Genomic DNA, 22,839 nt, shown 5'->3' on the forward strand with positions numbered 1-22,839 from the left:
GATATTTGCTTGTTTGTGTTTTCTCCTCTGTGTTAGCGTATATTATCTCCACAGACACTAATTCTTGATATAAATGATGCTAAGCAGTAAAGTATGGTCCATTAACTTGATTTTTAAAAGTATCTAAAATTTACGCAGTGATTTAAATAATAATATAAATTATATTAAGCATGTGTAGCAGCAGAGGGTACGGCCTCCTAAACAGAATGAATTTCTCCTTGGAGAGCACTGATTAGTTCATTTTTCCTAATGAATCTTTTGTTATAGTCAGAAGTTCCTTTTTTTCCCCCTCACTGTCTCACTTATGAAGCATGCATATGTATATATGTATGTTCCATTTATATATTTGATAGCTAGATTAAGTAGTATCCTACTTCACCTCCAGAAAGGGCACAGCACTTCCCAAGGAGGCAGCTGCATTTCTTTGGTGAGGGAAACTGAGGCCAAGGCATCTCACCCACAGGTCCTTGACCTCTTCAATCCATGGGCCAGCCACAGATTGCTGGCCTTCAGAGCATGAAATTCATGGCTAAAATCCATTCTGCAGAAAAGTGGTTGAATACTGCTGCTTCTCACCACAAAATTTATCATTGAGGCCAATCAGAAAGTGTTACCTGTTAAGACTGATGGAGTTGTTGTGATTGCTTCTGCCCTGTCAAAAAAGTGCAGCAGATGGTTTTGCACTGCCTCCTCCAGTGCCCAGCAATGCCCCCCTGCTCCAGCTCTCCCCTCACTCTGCGTATTCACACTGCTCTTCCCCAGGGCAGGGTGAAGAAGAGAGAAGTCCCCCCATTCCCTCAGAAGTGCTCTACGTGCTCCTGGAAGACAGGCTGCCATCTGGCCTAATGAGCTTTGGAACAAACTGCTTTTAAGACAACTTTCCTTTACCTGTGGCGATGTTCCTTTGGTGGCTGTTTACCAGCACCCCAGTCATTTAGGCTGTAGTTTAAGATGCATCACAGTTGTTGGTTTTTTCCCCTAGAAATATCCGTGTAGGTAGTGCTTTCCAATAAATGGACATTAATTCATGCTGAATTACAGTGGGATTCCCAAGAAACTACATATGAATACTGAAAGAAATCATTATGATTAATGATATAATTTATATGTGCATGTTGATGAAAGAATCATAATCTAGAGTAAATTAGTAGAGATTTATGTACTAATAATTTTGTTGTGCTCTAAGGTCCAGATGAAAACCAACTAAATGATGTTGTATTGACAGAAGTTCATATTAGCATATCTTAAAGGGATAGCATAACAGTATCAAAGAAACAATTTCTAATGCATATTAACTCCATTTCACTTCCCCTCCCCCCTCAATCTATATTTATGGCATTGATAGGAATAAGGCTTCATCTCTTTCATCTTCACCTATGTGCCAAAGAGTCAATGTGGATGACATGACTGAAAACATTTAAACAGAAATAATGGACTTTTAAGAGAGAAAAGTAAATGAACGGACCTGATCCATCCATGCGCTCTTGCAGTGCATGAAGGCCATGTGGCTGCATTCAGGGAAGAGGAATTCCATGCCTTCCAGGACAGCTGGTGCAGCTCTCCCCAGGGCCCCTGGTGCCCCAGGTGAGCAGCACCCCACACACCCCCGGGCACCCCATGTGCTGCAGACTTGGCACCTCCCCATGCACGGCACAGCACAGCCATCATTATCCCAAATGCTGCCTTTATTGCTCACTGCACACAATGCAGCCATGGCACTGGGGAGAACAGAGGCCATGGAGAGAATTCATATTTGGTTTCCACGCAGGAAAACACCGGGAGAAGCATCTGTTTTATTGGCAATAATTTTTCAAGTGCTTATTGCATAAGCTGGAGCACACCTGAAGCTCAGGGTAGCGTGGGCCTTTTCAGAACCCTGTGTGGCAGCGGCCATGCACCAATGTCACAGAGTCACCTTGTGGGGTTTGAAATGTCAGCTGATGGTAAACATGTAAAGTAAAGGGCATTACTTGATAATCTAAAGAGGTGGCTGTGAATTGTTGTACATTAATCACTACAGCAAATGTTTATAAAATGCATCTCTGAATAATTACTAACTGATCTTGCCTCTGAAATTCTTATGGAAAATAAGAAGTGGAATGTGGGTGAAATTTTCCATTCCAATTTATTTTTAAAAACAAAGGATAAATCGCTGATCTAGCAAAATCAGCAATATTTTTTTTCTAGGGTGCTCTTAGTAGATAATACTAATTTTCAAAAAAATTTTTTAAAGAACTGGTAAAATCTAGTCAAAATAGTTGTCCTCCCCAAGCAGTTTAGAGCTTAAACTGTTTGGAATTTCCAAGAAGAAAACATCCCCTGAGCTACGTATGTAAGACTGTAGTGATGTGATCTAACAGCAGCACCACTACTGTATAATAGCAATTTAAACAAGATCCAGAAAATTCCCTCCTGTACCTTCCCTTTTAAGTTAGATATTTTAACTTTTTTTCTGCCGGGGACATACTTTTTTTGTAGCACAAAACCGAATACCAGAGGCAATGATTAAATTTTATATAATCTTGGATATATTTGTTTGTAACAAAGCTTTTTGGAGTAAGTAATTCTCCTCTACAGGGCACCAATGTCAATTTACAAAGGAGAAACTACTAACAACAATATTTATAATAAAAACCAGACTATGTCTTTGCATTTTACCTAGCTATGGAACCTGTAGCCACCACTAGACACCATGCACAATATCTAACTAATTTTCAAAATCCTCATTTAAACCTTAATTCAAGGGAAAGACCTCTTGATCTTACAAAAGGCATTATTGCCGGAGATTAAACTTCTTGATGCTATGTATTGTTCTAGCTGTAGTCAAGAGGGAATATTAATTGAGATGTTCCATGGATTACAGTGTGTATTCCACAGTGGTTCACATGTTTCCTGGTGGTCCTTACAACAGGAATAGCACAAATGAGGGGAATAAGACAGATCATTTGGAACTTTAGTTGTTAAGCCATTGTTCTGTTGTGCACAAAAGGTAATGCTTGGTTGATTTGCTTTATTTCTGAGCTGTTCTGATTTTTTCCCTGTGCACCTAATCTCTGCCACTTCCTCTGTGAGTCATCAGCAGCTGGACCCAGTGAAACCGCAGGAACTAGCTCCTGGTAAAGAGCTCTAATGGTGCTATTACTCAAGTTCAATTCTCTTTAAGCCTGGTAAAGAAGCATCATGAGTCATATGGTACAGACAAGAGTTCTTTTGCATTTGCTTCTTTAGGAAAATCAAAACCCATGCCTTGCTTTTTGAGAGTGATTACAATGGGTGTCTCTTATACCTATGTCACTCTGCCTGTCCTTTGCAGGAAGGATGGAGTGTCATTTTCTTTTCAAGTCCTCATTATTTCTTCTTGCACTTAGCAGTTGCACTGCCTAAAATTTAAAAGCAAGATCTTAAAAATAAAACAAAACAAAAATTCCCCACTGTTTAGCTCTGTCCTTTCTGCTCATTTTCACTGCACAGAAGTGCAATGTGGTTCACACCTCCAATTCAGCTGATTTGATTAGTTGTTGCTGCCATACACCTGCTGCTGTCACTGCAGTAGTCTGTATTTGTGGCAAACATTCCTGCTGTCTGACAGAACAGGTGGATATTGTATAGGAGATTGAAAAGAATGGATGAATGGTAATTATTCTGCATCCCTGCTTACACAAACTCAGCAAAAGTTGGGTCTATGAAATGAGTCTCATGATTTGCCTTCAGTAAATAGAGTGGTCAGGTATCTCATTTTAAACTAAAGCAAAATTTTTAACGGTTGAATAAAATAACCTCCTCAGATGAACTTTACAGTGAGATGGCTGGAAAGATTTTTTTAACCTTCGTTCATTTCTGATACTCAGGCATTTCTATACAAGACAATTTGAAGACTTCAGAGAGCTCTGGGGGATCTCTTTGACTCTTGGTAGGAGTTCCTTTCCTCTCCTTCAATTAAAACAAGTCATTCTTAACATTTAAAAATGGTCCTCATTAAAAGAATGTCTCAGTTATTATCCTCTCAGACTAGCGTTCTGCCCTCTGATGAAGGCTTGCATGCTGGTTGAAGGAGGTTTACTTGAATTGTAATGCAATGCTGCTCAGGGATGGAGGGTCTGTGACTGTAACACTGGGCAGCAGGAAAAGAAATGGAGTTTATTGTTCCACTTCTTGAATGGACTGAACTATATCTATGGCAGACAACAAAGATCCTCTTGCAAAGTGGACAGGCACCTCTGAGCATACAAAGGTCCCTGAATTATTCTTAAAATATGAAACAGGGAAGACCCTAAAATCCCACATGCTTTCCAAGGCAAAACTATTTCAGTGAAAAACCAAGGGACAGTGCAAGTAGCATTTAATGGGTAGGCAGAAATGGAGAAAGCAAATACAGAAAATATGAAACCTCCCAAAGAGAGGTAAAATGACACTGTCGTCCCTAAATCGGATTGCTTATTAGCACAGTTGCATTTTAATGGATTAAGAGCTTCAACACAGCACTCCCAAGCTGCAATCCACATACCACAAGTGATATGCAAGGGTCTGCTCCCTGACATGTGAGCCTGTGCAGAGCTGCAGGCTGAGGCTGCTGTCACCACGGCTCTGGTGGCAGCACTTGGCAAGAACAAGCTTGAAAATTGTAGTCCTGGGGACTAAACAGTATTCCTTTTCATTCAAGATAATTTTTAGGCAAATAGTGTGCCTCATTTAAAGCACACATTATTCCTCCAGTTTGAACTAAACCAAATATTTTGATGTTTTCATACAATAAATGTCATCTAAATACCAATTTGGCAGCAGCACCAAGATTTAAAATTGTTTACTTCTGCCTATTTCTCCATCTAGCTATTAAATTTGTAGCAGATTGTAAATCATGGTTCTGTAGAAGAAAAAGCCAACAAATATTTGAAGACAATATTATGTACATTTTTAATGTGCACTTTTTTTCAAATATGCACATCTGAACTGCTGTGTGGTGGAAGAAGGTATTTTTCTAAAGGCAGGGAAAAAACACAATGAGATAAAATTTTAGACAGACTGTGATTCAACATTTTGAAAGTTTCCACAAACTTTTATGGCATCCACTTCAGATTAATATTTCATTAAAATACTTTCATGTGCTATCTTTAGAATGATTAATTTGATACTTTACTTCAGATTTTACCTTTTACCTTTTATACAGCCCACATCAGTGTTTTGGAATCATGCTACCGATGATTTTTCAGCTCTCAGGTACATAAGAGGATAGGATGGAAGCAAAGAGCTTTCAATTTTCATCCAGTTCTAGCAGATGTATTTGATTTATAGTAGAAGCTGGTTTCACATTCTTAAAAATGTTGTAAACAATTTGCAGCTGCTTGATTTTTTGATGCCATCATAAATATTCATGATCATTTTCAAAGATCTACAAAGATAAGGTGACCTTAGACAAAAAAAATCAGACTTGGGTGGTACAGAGTGTTAAGTCATTACTTTTTCACCTTTCTAAGAAGTACAGAGACAGCTGCAAAGCCTGCACTCGACATCACAGGCATGGCTTCTGGAAAATGTTTTTCAATGTATTTTAAGCAGAACTGATGAAAAGCCACTGCACTAAAGCTGTGCTAGCAGAGAGTCTGATAACACAGTTTGGCATAAATATAGTGGTCTGGCAAGAAGTCACTGGATGAGTAATCAATAACTTTGAATGTGACTTTTAATCACCTAAGTAAACATTTTTCAGCACATGTCATAGCACAGTTCTCTGGCCATAAGGATGGAAGGGAAAGGGAATGACTGCAGGAAAATGTATGGAAGTATGAAAAAAAATAAGAAGCAAAGCTGTTAGAAAACCTAATCTGTTTGAAAACCTATTAATTGTTCAGCAAATAAAAATGACACTAAAGAATAGAAAAAACATTATATTGTGTGATATTTTATTACATGATAGGATACTGTATTATCATAACTGACTAACATTTTGCTCACCCCTCAGCAAAGTTCTGTTTTGTCCCCGGAGATTTTCTTCTTCAGGATTTTCACACACTATCTAAAACAGGTGTGCTTGTGTTTCAGGTGAATTTTTTCTATTTTTTAAGACTAAAAGTAGAGTGTATATGAAGACAGTAATTGCATCAGTGCCACAAGCCAGTCAGATAAGCCATGGGTGGGAAGGTAGGGGGTCCTGACTAAAATGAGATGTAAAAAAAAAAAAAACTTGAGTAGGTGAAATAATTCCACTCAGGAAGATGCAGGACTTTAAAGGGGGTTGATCTTCAGTGGCATAAATTGCTTAAAGAGATGCTGAATTACACCAGCTTGCCTTAAACACTTGGGTCATCTGATATGTAATTTAAACATGGCCTATGTGACTCAGATTTCTAATGATACAGCTCAGCAAGAAATGCCTAAAAATGACACATCAATGGCAAAACCCCAAGATTCGTCCCAAAATTCATAGCACACATTTCCTACTAACACACTGCATCCACAACACACCTTTTTCCTGGAGTATCCACAAAATTTAAATAAATTACAGGTAATATTTTCTTAAGTACACATATGATTTAGATCCATGCCCCATTTTTTAAATTGAAGAAAAATGTTTTAAGTGATTTCAAAGGGACTGAGGTGATGAAACACTATAAAAAGAATCCTACCAGGCTCCTCTTACATTCAGTATCTGACCATAAATGCTTAGATGTCCCTTTGAAGGTCAGTGAGATCTAATGTACTAAGCATCCAAGCTACTTTCAGAACTGTGAATTAGACCCCTAACATAAGTAATTTTGAAAATAGAATCTAGCAAAATTCTGTGGACATGTTTGGTTTAGTAAGAGTATCTGAAAGACTCACCTGTAAGTCTCAACAGCTTTAGGAACCCTTGAAAAAATCCCATGTTCTTAATGTATGAACATCAGATGTAAACTGAGTCCAGACCTATAAACAGAAAGAACAATGTAAATTATCTGGGTTTTAATGCTTATTCCTAAATTAGCATCCAGTCTGAAAGAAAAGGTAAGAAAATCCAAATAATTTCAGAATAATTCCCATACTCAGAGATGTCAATGTCAAATGGCTGGCTCAGAACTGAGCAGCACAGTGAAAACTGCACCACAACCAACTCCACAAACTTTGCCACTGCTCCTTTCAGGTTTCAGAAAACTTGTATTGAGACTAATGCCAAAACTTTCATACCAAAAAAGAGATGAAGGATAATCTTTTAAGAAGAACTAAAACAAGGTTATATTTTGATGTATTTCTATTTTTTTTCTGATATGAAGACTTTTAGGACAAGACAATGACATATGTGTTACACATCCAACTGATTAAGCATTTTTATGGGATGCAATACCCCAATGTGAAAAGTCTAATAATTTCTTTTTTCTCTCTGTGACTTTAATGCAATTTTTGTTATACCTATAAGGTCTGGAGAACTGCTGAAATAAATTAAAGAAACATATTTTCCAAGTAAATTTTTTGACTGTGTATATGGGAATTTTTCATGATAGTGAACAATATCTAGACAACAGAATGATCCAAAGGAAGTATTCATTATTGGTAGAAAATTAAAGGAGAGTCTCTGCTTGATTTTTCCATTCAAATATTAGGTCAGCCTTATTCATTTGAGGATGCTCTGGATGGATGGATATATTATTTGTTAATGCTTCCTCTACTAAGCAGCATGGGGCACTTGGGTAGATATGTGGTCACTAGGAAACCATGCCCAGGTACCTACATAATTTTTCCCCTTAAGAATCTAAACCATATGTCTATGAAAACTACTTTTGGAGCACAGAAAAGGATTTTATTTTAAAATTAAAAAAGAAATTCAAACCTGATTCACAGCAAGTCACATCCTTTCTACATTTCACAGACATGACATGTCATTAGGAAGTGGTGCTACTCTTGGTTACATTGGAATGTCATGTTACAGTTCATTAGAAAACATGATGTGCTGACATAACTGTGCAAGACCCTTATCCAAATGACAAATTAAACCCTGGCAGTTAAGAAAGAGGCACATTTAGATCTTAGCACAAATATTCTGTATATATCATAATCTGCACAAGCAAAGTGTAAAAGATTAGAAAAAACCACGAAGGAAATAGTGCAATTATGAAGTTAAATCATGCTTTATTCAGCATTTATCCAAATTCACATTTCAGTCTGTCCTTATGTACACACGTAATAGTGAGCACAGTCCTTAATTGATCATGTATGCAAAACAAACCTCAAAAATATATAAATAATTATTTTTAAATACTAGAAGAAAACAGAATCACTTTTTATTACCTCCATAGCTGTTAAAGTTGATCTTTATATTTCATTCTTTCTCAACTTTTGGTGTGCATTAACATCTGGGACTCATCACGCTGTCCAGCATTTCAACAGAGATGATGTCATTGGTGCCAAATACTTTGACAAACATGGCTACTGCATAAATCTGAAGAACAGAGAAACCAGACAAATTATGTTTATGATTAGAGGCAAAATGAGTTGTTTGTACCATGAGTTTAAGTATGTCAAACACAGACCTGCTTCCCAGAAGGAAGACATTGACTGAAAATTGTAAAAGCAAGCAATTCTTTTTTCTTCTCTCTTTGAGAGTCTGGAGGAGCTTTTGATCTTCCAGTGTCTGTTACAACCTTGGGAAGGTTAAATTAACCCTTTGAACAAACATTCCTACCAGCATCCAATTCACACAAAGTAACTTAATCACTAGCTAAATTGAATTCAAACTGCTCTAGAGAACATGAACTGACATAACTCAGCTCTGATGACAAGGAAATGAAAAGGGCTGACTTTGCTGCTGAGATGCACTGAGGGGCCCAAACCCTTGTTTCCAGCTTTGGAGACATCAGGCACTGTGATTTTGTTGCCCAGAGGTGCTGGTGCCAAGGCACAAGTTGTGTGCTGTGGTGCAGAGACCCTGGCTGAGACCCTCCCTGGCAGTGCTGCTTGGAGGGCAGCACAGGACAGGGGACAACTGTGGGCAAGTCTGTCCTTTCCCTCCCCACCAAAGGAGCAGAGGTGACAACTGCAGAAAGTGCTTCAAGTGCAGTCACTTCTCCCTTCTTTGGAGGACAAATTTCTTTCTCAGGCTTTTCTTCCCATGCACCTATCTGAAACCCAGCAGACCTTTTCTAGAATTGTGTTAAAAGACATAATTCAAAAAGAAATTATTCAATTCAGTATTGACCACTCCCACCAAGAATTCATAAAAGCAGCACAGCTTTACCAGTCTGACAGGGTAGGGATGCAGGAGACTTCAAGGACACAGGTTTATGAAGCAGAATAGCACAACAAGCTCTGCATTCCTCTGCTGCCAACGTGTACCTACTGTTACAGGAGTTGTGATCAGTGGCTTCTCCAAAAAGAGTGTAAACAAAAGAGGATGATTAAAGGAGGCACAGAAGCACCAGTTCTTGTTATCAGGCCTAAACCTGGCACTGCAGCATTTCCAAGGGGTGATAATTGCACGGGGAATTTCTGTGACATAGACACTAATTCACATTACAGCCAGCTTAATCATGTAACCTCCAAACAACTGCAAGCAATATGGGATGCATGTAGCAAGGTGTTTTTACTGCCCAAACAGACAGACAATGATTTTGGCTGAGACTTAGTAGTTTCTAAATAGAAAGTAAGACAGTCAAGAAAAAGATGTATTTCAGCTATCATACAAAAGGAAAGATGAGCCTCTAGATTATATGGCAAATAACCAAAATAAGACAGCGAAGATTTCAGATAAGGATTTGAGTCTTTTAATCACACCGCTAATAGAATTCAAATAAAATTAAGTCACCCATCATTTATTATGCCAGACAGAGTGCAAGTTCAAATATTAAGTCGAAGAATTATTAACTCAGCTTTCAGCTGGCTCCAAAGGCTTTCATCTGCACTTGATATTGGTGAATACTTTCACACCAGCTACTATTACTTTCAGCCCTCGGGTATAACATCTTGCACACAGAAGTAGCAGGAACACATAGATATTTTTTCCCACACACAGGACTATTAGCCCTGATACAAGTACAATATCTCTTTATGCTTAACTGTGCCAGTATTTCCCTTTTGCTTTCTACCACATGCCTTTGTGTAAAATCTCTGTGATAAAATTAAAAGGAAAAGGAGCTTTATAAAATAGAATAATCCTGCTGGACATGCAATCAATTAACAGAAACATGGAGATGGATATTTTCTGAAAGCTCCTTACAGGGTCTAGACAAACACAGTGAGATAACAATGGAAAATTGTTTGGCTTACTAATTGTAACCAAATGTATGCCATTCTATCAAAACATTCTCAGGAGGATGTCAGAGACTTTTTAAAGTAAACATCTTGTGTCATCCTTTTACTGAAGTGGAACAAGGATCTCCAATAAAAATCCTACATATCAAGGACCCTCCAAAAGGTTTATATATATGTTACTGATCTTTGAAAATGCAGCTTGAGAGGTACATTAATAATTTCAACCAGCTGGGCAATAAACATTCCTGCCAAAAGAATTATGTAAAATTACATAAACCCTTTTTAAAGAGAATAAAGTTTCAAGAAGACATAAAGTATAGATTTACTTCACTTTTTTTTTTTTTTTTTTTTTTACAGCTGTGTTTTACAGAAAGCATTTTAGCATGTAAAATACTCCAAAGAGAAGTGAAAATTCAAACCTGTATGTAAAGCAGAATTTTAAAATGTTGGAAAAGTTTAGCAGTGAGAAACAAACAAGCCTCAACCAAATAAAAAAGCTTTTCACAGCTGAAGTAATAAATAAAGTAGCAATGAACAGCTAAAGGCAAATACTTTCATCAAGGCTTACTTTAACCTTTGAATTCAATACATATCCAAGGGGAACTACCATACAGTTAAAGCATTTGGTCATTCTTAAAGTGTGGATTATAGGGATGGACTCCTATGCTGAAAAATTAAGACGAATTAAAACCTCACATTTTTCAAAAGAACCCAAGAATTGTAGCAATGGATGTAATCCTGGAACTTACATTAGCAAAACATTCAAGCATATTTCTATCCAAGCTTCACAGGAGGACATGGTACTTAACGAGCAAGCAAAAATTAAGAAAATTAAGGGGAAACAGAAGTATTTGAGAGATAATAAATAATTCAGTTTTTCAAGTTTGACCAGGATGACTAAAGATAGTTGATTTCACTCAACTAGGCAGCAAATTTTGCAGTCACAGAGAGTAAATATGTGACTAGAAAAGCATATGCTGCCATGGGGTCTTAGCAAGTGATAAACATAGAGATACAGGGAATTTCAGCCTTGTACAATGCTACAATAATTCTTGGCAGGGATTTCTGAGAATTCCCAGTACAAATACAACTTAAAAAAAAGAGTGCTCCTTTACAACTTCATTTTCAGAATCAGGAAGGATCTCCCTCAAACAGATTTTTAATGGAAATTCTTCTAATGAACTTGCAAAATATTTTCCATCTAATGTGGTCTAGAGAAACTGCGAGTTTCTCTAAAAAAGTTTAACGATCCTGGAATAAGTTATGAGAGATTGCTGGTTACCAACTAATCTGCCATGGTCCTCTGGCAGCTCTGACATTGGAGAGACAAGCCTGCAGAAAATATTCCTAAAGCTACTGGGGAAACTGAGCTATAAGAGGCTGAGATTGCAATTGGCTGGATTACCAGCCTCAGGAAAGCAAGGAATATTTGTTCTCCTCTTTGTTTTCTTTCCTTCTTCCAGGCAGTGAAGAGACTCTAAACTGAGAAGTAGACAAGTGTGAAAAAAGAACAGGGAACTTTCTTCTAGTCCTTTTATCCTTCAGTAATCTATCTATCTACAAAATAGAGAAGAAAAATCAAAGCATAAAATTCAAGCAAAGAACAACTGGATGAGAGCAAAGGTCTCTCTGGCAGAGTCGTATTTCATGCAGCAGCCAGTGGCAAAGGCTTGAGGAAGAGGTGAGGAACCAGACTTGTCTGTTGAGATTCCCGTGCTTGGCTCTACTTTTCCCACAACCAGTTGCCAAAGCACTGTAATGCAGTTCAAATCATAAAAAATTTAGTCAGTATTTTTTTAAAAATTCACTCTTTTATTATTACTTTTTTGAATCCAAATGCCTAGTGAGTTATTAGTCTTGATGAAGCATAGGCAGATGCAATTTCCACAGAAAACTGAGTAAAATGTAAAATGAGTAGCTCAAAACAAGTCACTAAAGCATAGTAAAGAGAAATAAAATAGTATTTAAGGGCATGACATTGCTAGAAAATAAGATCACACACAGCATTTTTTTTATTATTTCTTCATCATTTAATAAAAGAAAATTGGTAACAACTACAACTCAGCCCTAGAGCTTCCCTGGAGCTATGGTATTAGTGATACAACTTTAAGAATGGAAAAATATGAACTGGATAGCTGAAATATCAGAGGGAAGAGAAGTTGGTTGATTTTTTTAAAATTGCTGCTAGCAGTACCCAGTAATAAATTTAATAACTGACTGCCTTTGGTTCCTCACAGACATTTTTTTCAGCATCTGCTGTTCACTATTACTTCTTAAAGCCTGGTGTTTCCTTTCACACTTTCCATCCACATCAGAGGTCCATAAGACCCGTTAGTTCAGAGGGACTGTGCAAACACTGATCTAAGTTCCAGCCTAAGTGATTTTACAAACTAAGTGTCTGAGTGTCTTTCAGGTTTTTAACTGACAGCAAAATTCTAGAGAAAATGTCATCAGAACACATAAAATTATTGAAGTTTCTGAAACAAAAAAACCTGCCCTCCAACATTGTGAAATGACAGGTTATGTCTGGTATATTTAAAGAATGAATTTGAAGCAGTTTTTCAGTCTTTTTTAGTGGATTTTTATTCTTTACATGAAAAAACTGTTTACAAACATAAAATTCATGTACAGTTTTGTAGAAAATCAAAGTCCTTTTCTATAATATACATAACCAGGTAGAATCACTAGAATTGTCTGCAGAAAAAAAGTGTTTATGGGCACAGAGATGCATAGATGGATGTACACTTGTACATTTCTCTTTCCTACTGGCTCCTAACTTTGCCTGCCACAGTGGAATCACTGCAACAATTCTGCTATCAGACAGGACTTGATTACCAAGCTAGGGCAGCATTTACAGCCCCTTGATTTTAAATTCCTACAGTTTGAGCACATATGTCAACTTTAGCTTGAAAAACGAGTTACTGGTTACCAGAACATTGTTGTGTCAGTTGGCTAAACTTTGCAAGACATGGAGTGGTTATATTAAAAAAAATGTATTTCAGTTAGAATGGGGGATCCTAATAATGAACAACACATAGATTTGTATAAAAATATAACTACTTTATAGATTTAAAAAGGAATCCAGAACGTGCAAAAAAAAACCAAACCCACATATGAGTACACAGAGATAGTGAGACACAACCATGCTAAAATTAAGACTCACAGATACTGACAACCAATGCCTAATTTGATAAACTTTCAAGAGAGATTCAAGATCACTTTCTACAAAATCTGAAATAAATCCATTTTGTGACGTTGCTCTGGGTTGCTCCATGACAAAGAGAACTCATGGCCAAAATATCATTAAAAGCAGAAAGCAATGTTATCTAAGTGGCATGGCAGGGAAATTCAGAATGCTCTTTTACCACAACTTGTTACATAAAACCATTCAAGTCACTGTTTGGAAGTTCAAGCCTTTGGTGCCATACTCAAGCTGCTCTTTGGACAACCTAAAACTTCACAACTACCATATGATGAAATTAAATATTTTGCAAGGGGAGCTAATAAGTTGAGAAGAAACTGTATTTGCATGACACACCAATAGAAATGCCAGTCAGAAAAGCTGTTTTTTCCCTAGGTGAGATTCTTCCATGCTTCCCTGTGACCATCCTGACCATTTCAGAATTTCTCAGGCAGATAGCAAGCAATATGAAATTATTCATTAAGACAAACTACTACAGTCTTCTGCCTAAATTCATGCAAATTTAACTCCTTACTACATAAATTATTCCACTACTTTCATTGCAATTGATTAGAGTCAGTTATCAGCCAGTGTGAGTGACAGTGGCAGAATAAGGCCCAATGCAGCTGACAGGAGAGAGGTTTTCAATAGTTGCCCTAAACATACTTTTGTCTTCTCTACCAAAGTTTGGCAGCAACCTTTCAGTGTATTTCATTGAGACATTTTACATGAATGATATACAGAATTTTCTGGCTCACAGTCTGCAATCTCCTCCACTAGATTTTGGATGGAATTGACAGAATAATCGATGAAAGTTTTCCAGTTGCAGTTTATGCCCTTAAAACACCCTGGTTGTAATGAAACAATCTAGGGGTTCATTTTTAGTTTTATATGGATGACAAAATACATTTTAACTTCAGCAGTTCAGGCTATGCTTTCAAAATTTAAAGATTAGGATTCAGATATCATAATTTTCTGTCTTTTCTGTCCTCTCTCACTCCTCCACTGCATCCTCTATGTTTTGCCATCCTTCTCAAAAGAGATTTTCTTTTTTCATTTGTTACATTTCCTTCATATGCAACCCTTCATTCAGCCTGAAGTTCAGAAGATAGTCCTGTCTTCATAGTGAAATTAAAATGCAATTGAATAATTTAAGTAAAATGAAAAGGCCCTAACAATGTTTTCAAATGTTTCTTTTTTTGTTAAGGAGAAAAGATAATGATAAGAATTCTACCCAGAAACTGCATTCTGCTGCTGTTGTGATCATCTCCATCCTCTCTCTGATTTGTCAGGCTGTGTGTGTGAGCAGCTACTATGATAGCCTTTTTCTGCCTGTTGTGTTTTGGAACAGGTGAAATATTTCAGCTCCACTGTATGGCCAGATTGGAGTCACCTGCCAAGACATGAAGAAATGGCACAGCTCAGGGGTGGCTTTCTCCAGGCATGTCATGGGGTACCCAGTGCAGTTCCAAGTGGACACCCTCTCCTAATAAACCAGCGGCATGTTACATATGGGATATTCTGGATCTATTTTGCAGAGACTTCAGAAATGGCAAAGAGAAATTGTTTCAGCAGGAGATAATAGGCTTTATGACTTTTCCCAAATTATTCCCTTTTTAGTAGCCATCATCTTGTCGGGTGACATCTGGAATGATTAGAAGACGATATTTCAGAGTGACAACTGGGCTGTCATTCACACTGTCAGTCAGCAAACACCCAGGTTGCCCAGGGTTACAAAGCTGGTTTATGCCTTTGTCCTGCAGTATTTAGTGCTGCTGATTCTTTACCTTGATTCCAGCTGAAGCGGGTCTGACAGGCAGCGCCAGAGGCAGGCAGAGCACTCATGTCGAGGGTGGGAGTCCCGTGGTGCCTTTGTGTGAGAGGGCTTTAGAGCTTTGGTGGCAGCCCATCAGGCATGAGACAACCCCAGAGAAATAGGGTGGGTCTAGCAAGTTCATCTGCTTTCAAAAAAGAGAAGGGCAATGTTTATCTCTGCCCTAGGAACACATTTAATTATTTTAGCCCTGTGTACCTGAATGGGAGCTTTCTTACACAGCACAGCTGTCTGCAGAATTATTATCTTAAAACAGACCCTGCAAACAAACCAGCCCAAAGCAGCCTTGTGCTCCAAGGATGAGCAGCACCTCTGCATTCCTCAGCAGGCAGAGAGCATCCTCACCAAATTGGCATCAAGAATAAATGTGCTCCACAGAAACAATTTCACATTGCTCAGCCATTCCTTGATAGACAGTCCAAATGTCATTTCACTCACTCACTGTCTGTGCACATCTCTGATGAAAATAAAGACCTGAGACTTGAAATTTTTCAGTCTGGGAACCCAACTCTGGGTATCAAAATCCTGGTTTTCAAGGGGAAAAATCATCTGCAGTTGTCAGAAAACTCAAAGCAGTGTTGTGAGCATGTACCAGCTCTGATACTCAAGCCCTAGGACAGACCAATAGGGAACCCAAGGAGCAGAGCACCAAAGACAGCCTGTCTGCAACTTCTCCCCATTTCCCTTTGCCTCAATGCATTCTTTTAATATAAAACTAACTAACATTTCTTACAGACATAATGAGCAAATGGATTACTCAAAAAACCTAATAATTTTAAACTAATAAACTAGCTGACAAATTGAGATAAGGAATGCCTAATATCCAAGGTGTTTTCAGTGAGCAGGTAAGGACTCACTGTTGCTGTGGTTTCAAATGTGTAATAGTAAAAGCCATCCTACTGCAGTGTTTCACAGACCAGTTTAAAACTCATAACATGTGTCTGTGACATTTGCCTTCTGCAAACAGGCTTGGAGCCTTGCTGTCAGAAAACACAGGATGAAAGACTGTGCTCAAAGCAAATTTGCTTAAAAATCAGTAAAAATGCCTTAAAACACTGGGACAAGTTGCATAGCCTGAAGGCAAGGAACTCCTTCAGTAACGTTTCTAGCTAATGCTTCTGAAGCATGCAAAAATGTAATGCAATTTTGTTTAAAAGCTGTAAAAAAAAGATGATTATTTTTGTGTTTTGGATGCATTGGAGACAGTAACATGTCTACTCAGGGCTGCATTCTGCCTCCTGTGTACCTCATTCTTGGTGCTCTACCAGAAGACGCTTGCCAATTACAGCAACAGAGAAGCTGAAACTAGAATTCAAGAAGCCTGTAGAGATGTGTGGACATGGTATTAAAACAAAAGGAGAAAAAAAGCTGTTTGAAGCAGGCTTAGGTAGCTCTGCCCTCGAGCTCAAGCCAACAACTTTCTATAGAGCAACAGGAAAGCAAATAAATCACTATAATTTATTTATACTAACTTTTAAAATAGTTCATTCTGATTCTTTTTGAGTACCATCTCACAAACCTGGTTGTTAAATATAAATTAAAAGTATTTGAGAGGTAATATTTGCAAAGCACTTTTGCATCTGCAGATGAATGCTGCTGTATAATATGAACATTGACATATTTGACAAGGCAACAGAGTTAAGTGTGATACAGAGTCAGACAAAAGATTTTTTTTCTTGTCTGAAAAGCCCTTGTTTTGTTGCTAATATTAGAGCTACAGCGGCCTATTTGACAAAAAGCACCTCCTAATTTGAGAGCTGTAGCTCTTAAGCTCCATAGTAGCAGCTATTTACCTGGTTGGCTCACTCTTCACAAAATGTGCCCATTAAGCTCAGGGGATAAAGCAAAAAAAAAAGCCAACCACTCTACTGAGCATGACTGAACAAACAACTGTGCTGGTATGTGTATGATAAGAGACAGCAGAGGAAAAGGAGATAAACCTTGGGGTGCAAGACAGGAGTTACATATTCTATTTAGAGCAAAAGGGAAGGCTATTATTGACTTTACTGGGAATAACTCATGGTAGCACAAATTCTGGTTGCTGGTGTTGGGAGGATTTTCCCTGAGGGAAGGTTTATGGTATATATACATACATACATATACAACACCAGTTTATGTCTAGGGAATTTATGCATGCAATCTCAACCAAGAGTAAATTTTAGCCCTTTTTTTCTTCACTGATGTTTTACAAGCATTTTCCCAGCTTGGCAGGGCTAAATTAAATTGGGCAACGTTCTGTGTGTGTTTGATGTCTGCTAAATGAAGTGAGGGTCCAATTCGTCATATTTACTCAAGCTCACTCAACTCTACTAAAAATTAAAATGTTCCAGTTAATTTAACGAGATAATTCAGCTCTCTGAAATCTTTCTTGCTCAACATTTGTTGCCATTTAGAAGTTGAGGGTATGTGCTGCCATGTAATTCTTTGGACAGATCTGAGGACTTAGTAATAAACAGTAGGCTTTTAAGACACTGGACTGACTTTGTATTTAATTTCAAGCAAGTTCCTGAACTGCCATTGGAGAGGGGAAGTCTAGGATCAGACCCTTTAGGTTCATTATATAGAGAAAAGGGATCACACAGAAAAAGCCATGGAATGTTTAGGCAAAAATCAGGCTGACTTAGGTAGCTGTTGGAAGATGAAAATTAAAAAACTGCCATGTTGAGTAACTTGGATAAAAAATATAGAGTAGGCAAGGGCTGTAAGAACCAAAATAATCAAGTATCCACTCATGCTTGGTATTTGGAAACAACAGCTCTGCCTTGAGGTGAATACAATTCTTGATCTTGCACTCTCAATTTTACGTCAATACAGACAACGGAGCCAAAACATCATGCAGTATTTGTAGTACATATGTGATAAAGTCCACTGAAATTATTACTCCGTGAAACAAACCAAGACTGAGAATTTACAATTCCCCATACCCATAGCACTGAGATCTACTCACAAGAACTTGCAATATTGTCTCTCTGCAAACTGGCAGCACTTGAGCATTCCTCATGGACGAGGGGAAACCCAGAGAGATCAGCCTCCTGATAGTGCTGGGTGTCTAAAGCTAAGCAGAACCATTCCAAGCAGAACCATTCAGATGCCTTCAAACACCCTGCCTTCAGTCCTTCAACTTTCTATGAGACTGTGGAGGAGACAGAGGCACTTAGGTAAGAATCCATTAGGCATCTCAGCAGCTTGGCAATGTTCAGTACACTTTGAAGAATACATAGGTAGGTGAAATGTAAAAAGCCAGTACACAAATGCAGAGCAATTTAAGCATATTGGTGCTGGGGATTTGAACAAAATTACAGCGATGTGCTACTCTTGCTGCAGAATCAAAAGCAATGCAGAGCACACCTGGTTTCATTAGAAAAACCATGAGCAGCCAAGGATGACTATCATTCACCCCTGGAGAGATGTAAGTCAGATGGGTGAAGAGCGACCATGATAATAAATCTATTTTAATGTGCAAATATATGGGTTTTTTTCAGGCTTTTTGTTTTCTTCTAGTGATTCTTAAAATGTTTTCATTTTCTATTCAGAAAGACAAATGACATAAGCATTATCAGTGATAGTACTGAATTGCAGTGAAAAAAACAGCAAGTACATTTGAAAAAATTAAAATATCACTAAATTACTTTATCAATAATAAAGCTCTTTCAGAAATACATCATTATTTCTAATCACTTTGAGCAAAAGGTGTGATGTAGAGGTAAATTGGAACCTGATTAAAAAAAATTCGATAATTACGAATAGCAAGAATTTCAAAAAAACTCAAACCAACTCTCACCTGAAGAAAAGTTAAAAACACAGGGTTATTTACATTAGAAAGGAGACACGTAAGAAGGACATGATCCAAGTATGAAAATGGAATAGCTGGAAAAGGTTAGAAACTTCACCTTAGAACAAGGGGTTTACTGAAATGAAAAGATGGCAAATGCAATAATGATAAAAAGAAACTTATTATCTTCATTCCCTAATTGAACTATGGTAGAGAGCTGAATAAAATATTTTTCAGTTTTCTGTTGTATGGTGCACTGTAGTAAAAATAGGAGCATTTGAAATAAAGTATCAATAACAATATTTACAAATGTTATAAATATAACAAGCACTGTCCAAAGAAAGTAATATATTACATTTAAACTTGAATGTGTTGATTCATTGTCTTTCATTGTATCCTATATGAGATAAATGGTAAAAAGAAACAATCAAATGCTATTGAAGCAAATTATCTCAGTGATCAACAATTAATATTCTGCAGCAATAATGGGAATGGGAATTCTTGAGAATTTTTTCTTTCAATTTTTGTTTTTTATATTTGCGAAATGGAAATTCTCATTTCCAACTACTTTGGTGGTCACTAACACTAGATTTCTTTGAGAGCAATAATTTACCACAGCTGAATGTTAAAAAAGGAAAGAATATCCACAGTGATTCGAGAGAATGGGAAATAATACTTTGTAAAGAGCATTAATTCTCTGAGACTTCCCCTACTTTCAGGCACTCTGACTTGGTTCCTGGGCTGGTTTACTGTGTTTGCCACTAAAACTGTTTCCTCCATAGCAACTGTTGGAAAAAGGACACAGGGCTGGAAGGAGCACTGAGTGTAATGGACTCATGGTCCAGCTAGGCCAGCTCCTCAGACATGCAGTGCTGATAGGAACCCATGAGTTCAGGATATCAACCTGTCTTTTCTGTCAACAACAGGGGAAACAGCTCCCTGGAATGATGCTGGAGCCTTGCAACTCTCCTGGGAATGAAGGAGAGAGCTGACACCAAAGGAATTTGGCCAAACGCTGCCCTTTAGTACCCAAGAACTCAAAGCTCGTAACAAAAATGAAAGAATAAAACTGGAGCCAGAAGTGGAGATAGCAGAATAAAATACATTTTCAGTTCTTTAGAGATTGAAAAAACCTATTGTCTGCCCCCTATGCTGAAGATGGAAAAAGAACACACATGAGCTGAGTTCATAGGCTGAGCGTTACTTGAAGCTCTGTCAGATGATGAAAAATGCAGATGAGGCTGATAAGACGACTCAGGGGTTTCTGCTGGGTGCTGCAGCATGAAGAGGTTGCCTTTCATACAGGACAGAAAGCCAAATTAGGTCCATGTAACTGTTCAAAATTCATTAGAATGACCTTAGTTAAGCTTTGCTTCCATGCATGCTATGGTATATGATAACATAGCCTGGAGCAACAGCAGTAGTGGTGGTAACACTTTCTGAAATATTTCCACTACTTGAAAGCCATTGGATTTGTTAAAATTTCTAAAAGGATTATAACAGGATGAACTGGGTTTTTCCCTTTTACTTTCTCAAAGCCACTATAATAATATTACACAGAGCTTTTCATCTTCAAAGATCTTTACAAATCTTAGCAATTCACAGTAGCTGAGCAGTTATAAAACTATAGTAAAACTCATTTTTGCTGTCTTGCTAATTTTTTCATATTATTTTTAAGAATTAACTTTACATAGCAATAATTTCTTTCATTGCACTTGTTCTGCAAATGTAACATGAATCTCATTACTAAGGGAATTTGAACAGTCACATCCCCCATATAATCATTAGTCATAATACTAATAAAAATAAAATATATTCTGACTCCCTGCTATTCCAACAGAAGGTGACACACTTTCAGTGTAGACATTTAATTCATTTCTCTTTCACTATTTAAACCACATGCAGGAATAACATTGAAACAAGCATTACCAAAAAAATCATTTTACCAGGTATGACCATATATAATATCTGTGTAAGGTAAGAACAAAAAGTAATTTTGTTATTCCCCTTTCAATTTCTAAGCAGTTGCTATACTAACATCTAAAATATTGCCACAACATTCGAGTCATTGCTGCACAAATAGGCAATTTCACTACTTAACACTAAAGGTCTGAGCTTGCCCACTGTGGGCAAACACCCTCTGCTCCTGCTCATGTCAGTGGATGCTGAAGGCACCCACCAAGCAACAGGACTGACTCGTCTGGGCTTTACTTCACATCAAAGAAGTGCATTACAGAACATAGGGTGTTTCTCAGTGCAGGGAAGGGAATCTGCATCCAGGCCTCGATGGAGCAGATTTGTACACCTGAAGACTCCCAGGCACCTTTGCCCACTTATTCCCAGCAGCACGAGGGGAGCTCAAAGGCCCCCAGCCTGCTCTGGGTACGAGTGTTCCAGTTTGAACATTCTAATAATACTTAGCAATAACTTCTTTGAAGCCAAAATAGGGGTCAGGCTTTTGGTGGCCCTAAAACATTTCCTAAATGAGGCCAAATTCTGCAGCCCTTTCTCACACTTAACTAGTGCTAGTAGGACTTAACTGTCCCAGTGATGACAAGGTGACAGCTTGCATGGAATTGTCACTGCAGAGGCAGAGAAAGAAAATGTAAAAACTAAATTTAATCATAGAATAACTGGGCAAGGATGAAATACCTGAGTCTTATGTGTCACTCATTCCTTTGTCTTAGCTTGCTCCACAGTAAGAAGGCATTTCATATCATCAAACTTCCCTTTGCACAAGGGTCCAACAAGGTCCCATGAACATTTCATAAACCCTAGAACTGCCCTAGAGAAAAATAAACTCCTTTCAATGTTCTTCATTGCAAATAGAGTAGGGAGGAGAGAAACAGGATCTCCTGACTTCTGGACCAACTCTGGTCTTGTAGCTCAATGCAAAATGTGGAGAGGAGCAGAACAGCAGAATACATACCTAAAATAATAGAAAACAGAAGAGTGGCAGGTCATGATCATAAAAAAGTCTGCAAAGGAAAAAACACTCTTTTTTTTTTCTCACAACATCCTTGCCAATATGGGTTTTTTCCTGCCAACTGCTTCCAATCCTGAACACTAAAGCCTGGGTTCTGGCCTCCTGGTAATAAGTAATTTGCAAGAGCCTGGTCACACAGACGTCAGAAAACCATGTAAATTGCTTGGATGGGAAAGCCTCTTTCACAGGAGAGAGCTGTAGGTGGTAGAGAGGCTCCCTGCCACAATTTTACATTCCCTGGACACAGTGATATAGAAAGAGACAACAGAGCAATGCTGATCTTCTGCCATCGGGCAACCTCCGCCTGCCCTCTGCAGCAGGGATGGGTAAATAGTGTGAGTGGCTCCTGTTCTTTAGAGCAACAACCTCAACACACCTTTTAGAGGTTGGGCTGTTTTAAACAGTGTCCAAAGGCTGAAAATGTTATAGTGAGTTTTACTGTATAGTTGCACATATTTAATTTTTACTGTCACTTACCCATAGCAGGGGATTTACTTCCCGTATTTGACAAGGTTTACTCCTAAGGGATTTAATGTGGTGTTTGCATTTAATTCCACTATGAATGCAGTCTGTGATATGAGGAAAACAGAAGCTAACAGAGCATGCTCTAGGAGCTCCTATTTCTTCAGCCGGAGTTATTCTCATCCATATGCAGAACCAAGCTGATGGCTTTATCTGGGGTAACTGTTAGAGGGAAAGACCTAATTCATGGAAAAGCAACATTCTGGCACGCTCTTCACTTCTGGCCTACCTGAGGGGACCAGGACCATTTTCCATGGCTCTTATCTCCTCTCCCATGCCACGCTGTTGGCCTCCTCCATTCTCTCTGCAGACCTTCTGGGAACATGGCT

General features: G+C 38.1%; 1 long non-coding RNA gene across 1 annotated transcript; it reads right to left on the reverse strand.

Annotated features, from left to right (window-relative positions):
* Positions 1-935: 935 nt before the first annotated feature.
* Positions 936-15,289, reverse strand: LOC136560898 (uncharacterized). Its single transcript, XR_010784217.1, has 4 exons — positions 15,184-15,289; positions 8,257-8,407; positions 6,817-6,900; positions 936-1,070 (listed from the first exon to the last, which is right to left on the reverse strand). It is a non-coding gene; the product is annotated as an uncharacterized lncRNA (long non-coding RNA).
* Between the last annotated feature and the right edge of the window lie 7,550 nt (positions 15,290-22,839).

This window comes from Molothrus aeneus, chromosome 10 (genome assembly GCF_037042795.1).
Source record: "Molothrus aeneus isolate 106 chromosome 10, BPBGC_Maene_1.0, whole genome shotgun sequence".
NCBI classification, from domain to species: Eukaryota; Metazoa; Chordata; class Aves; order Passeriformes; family Icteridae; genus Molothrus; species Molothrus aeneus.